This window comes from Salvelinus sp. IW2-2015, unplaced genomic scaffold (genome assembly GCF_002910315.2).
Source record: "Salvelinus sp. IW2-2015 unplaced genomic scaffold, ASM291031v2 Un_scaffold7538, whole genome shotgun sequence".
NCBI lineage: Eukaryota > Metazoa > Chordata > Actinopteri > Salmoniformes > Salmonidae > Salvelinus > Salvelinus sp. IW2-2015.
In genome coordinates, this window is record NW_019948798.1 from 22144 (window position 1) to 25330 (window position 3187).

Genomic DNA, 3187 nt, shown 5'->3' on the forward strand with positions numbered 1-3187 from the left:
GGTCACATACCCGGTTATCAGATGTTATTGGTCCATAACACATGGTTATCAGATGTTTAGTGGTCACATACACATGGTTATCAGATGTTATTGGTCAATACACATGGTTAGCAGATGTTATTGGTCATACATGGTTAGTAGATGTTATTGGTCACATACACATGGTTAGCAGATGTTATTGGTCCACATACACACGGTTATCAGATGTTATTGGTCACATCACATGGTTATCAGATGTTAGTGGTCATACACATGGTTATCTATCAGATGGTTATTGGCACTGTACATTACCTGTTGTCATAGTCACATGGTTTCAGATGATCATGTTTATTGGTCTCCTCGGTTATCAGATGTTATTGTCATGTGCTATTTATTGTACATACACTGGTCCCACGGTTGTTATGCGCCATCAATGTTTGATTGGTCGGACATCCAAGAGTATCAGGTTATCAGATGACTTTAATGTTCACAACATTTACAGCATGGTTAAGGCAGATGTTATTGGTCACATACACACGGTTTTCAGATGTTATTGGAGTGTAAGCGAAAATGCCTGTGCTTCTAGTTCCGACAGTGCAGCAATATCTAACAAGTAATCTAACAATTCCACAACAAATACCTAATACACACAAATCTAAGTAAAGGAATGGAAAATAATATGTACATATAAATGTATGGATGAGCAATGTCAGAGCGGCATAGCAAGATGCAATAGATAGTATAGAATACAGTATATACATACGAGATGAGTAATGCAAGATACGTAAACATTATTAAAGTGACTAGCAATCTATTTATTAAAGTGCCAATGATTTCAAGTCTGTATGTTGGCAGCAGCCTCTCTGTGTTAGTGATGGCTGTTTAACATGTCTGATGGCTTGAGATTGAAGACATTTTCTTGTTCTCGGTCCCAGCTGTGATGCACCTGTACTGACCTCGCCTTCTGGATGGTAGTAGCGGGATGAACAGGCAGTGGCTCGAGTGGTTGTTGTCCTTGATGATCTTTTTGGCCTTCCGTGACATCGGGTGCTGTAGGTGTCCTGGAGGGCAGGTAGTTTGCCCGGTGATGCTTGTGCAGACCACACCACCCCTCTGGAGAGCCTGCGGTTAATGAATGAGTGCAGAGTTAGTCGGAAGGGTGTTTTTAAATATTACATTTTTACTATTTTCCCATTTTGTATCACAAAGTCTCATGGATTTATATTAAAGTCCAGTTGGTGTCGGTAATGCAACATATTGGATGCAAACCGGCGTTAGATCCCAAAGAAGAAGAGAAGCAAAATGCGACGTCATCGATCTGCTGCCAGTAGAATTGTGGTCAAAATGTAAACATCAGAAGGAAGTCTCAGACTATATGATCAGAGTTATTAAAAGCAGCCAGGTATATTATAAATGCATATATAGACAACTTATATTCGCTTTGCAGATAGGCATAGTCAGCAATATAGCTGCTAGATGGCTAGGTCCACATGGGTAGCTAGCTAGGTTAGCACATGCCTGATCTAGCTACGCTCACGTTTAGCTTGCTTTGTACACCGCTATCTAGCTCCGCTAACGTTTAGCTTGCTTTGTACACGCACTATCTAGCTACGCTAACGTTTAGCTTGCTTTGTACACCGCTATCTAGCTACGCTAACGTTTAGCTGCTTTGTACACCACTATCTAGCTACGCTAACGTTTAGCTGCTCTGTACACCCGCTATCTAGCTACGCTAACGTTTAGCTGCTTCTGTACACCGCTTATCTGCTACGCTAACGTTTTAGCTGCTTTGTACACCGCTATCTAGCTACGCTAACGTTTAGCTGCTTTGTACACCGCTATCTAGCTACGCTAACGTTAAGCTGCTTTGTACACGCTATCTAGCTACGCTAACGTTTAGCTTGCTTTGTACACCGCTATTCTAGCTACGCTAACGTTTACTGCTTTGTACACCGCTATCTAGGCTACGCTAACGGTTTAACTTGCTTTGTACACCGCTATCTAGCTAGATCTGTTTAGTGTTCGTTGTATACTGTAATATTGAGGTTTATTTTCCCAACTTTGCTACACGTTCAAGCTGTGAATGTGTATTTTCAGGATCTGTAAATCGATTGAACTGATTTGGGTCCCCTACACAACGTGAACAGAAATGCTAGCTAAGCTAAGTAGCCAACTAACTAGCTAAACGGCTAACAGAGCTATGGTCACGTTCCAGGCTTCTTTGTAGACGGCTGCCAGATCTCACAACGCCTGGTGACGTGGTTTTAAATATCAGCTAATAATTACAGATGAGTGTTTTGATGTATAAATCTTTTTTTTTACAGGTACTCTAAAGTCCTGCCATTGACTGCATTGTTGTTGTTGCCACACGAGCAGGACAATATGAATCCYCTCAGTTCAGAGAAGGAAACGTTGATTGATGAAATTGAACAGAGTTTATTCACTTTAACTGTGGACAATTTACGTTACCTGTGTGAACGTCATGGCAACGATGGATTGGAAATTAAAGGGATGAATCATCGCTTATTAAGACGTAAAGTCATGGAGGAAATGTGGGACAATACGGAGTCAATGAAATCAGAGGAGCAGGGAATGTCTTGGTTACTCCGACTTAAAGAGGACATCAGYAGGATYCTGGAGGATGCTAGTGATGAGGAAATTAGTCCCAGCAAGTCCGATGATGATGATGATGCTGTAGACTATGAAGAAGAATGCGACAAAGAGGACAGCGATTGGTTGCCTAGCAATGGACTGAAGGCGGAACACTTGAGTTCCAGCCAATCCGATGATGACGCTGCAGACTGCGACAAAGACTGGGACGTGGAGGAAAATGATTGGTTGGCTAGCGATGGGCTGGAGGCAGAGTCAGATCCGGAGAGGCACACTCCAGACCAGAGAGTAAGACACATGAGTATTTATRTTTCCAGTCATAAAAGTATTCCTTGTCCTCCTTCTATAAATGCATTGGAGGAGAAGATTCAAGGTTCATCCTCTTGGAATTTCTCCTCCAATGTTTTTTGAAAAGGAGTCAAAGTAACCAAGGGTGAGAGGAATCAAGGAAAGACTTTTGAGATCACCTTATGAGAGTATTACTCACGCTGATTAAGTCTGTCTCTTTTTTAAATGATTTCCAGGACAAGCCTCCCCCGCAACCCTCCCCTTTGTCAGAGTGCCCAGGTCGTGCCTTTCCCAGTAGTACCTTACTGCA

General features: G+C 42.1%; 1 long non-coding RNA gene across 1 annotated transcript; it reads left to right on the forward strand.

The window, feature by feature from the left end:
• Nucleotides 1–1283: 1283 nt before the first annotated feature.
• LOC112079292 (uncharacterized) lies at nucleotides 1284–3187 on the forward strand. Its single transcript, XR_011479154.1, has 3 exons — nucleotides 1284–1381; nucleotides 2304–2877; nucleotides 3114–3187. It is a non-coding gene; the product is annotated as an uncharacterized lncRNA (long non-coding RNA).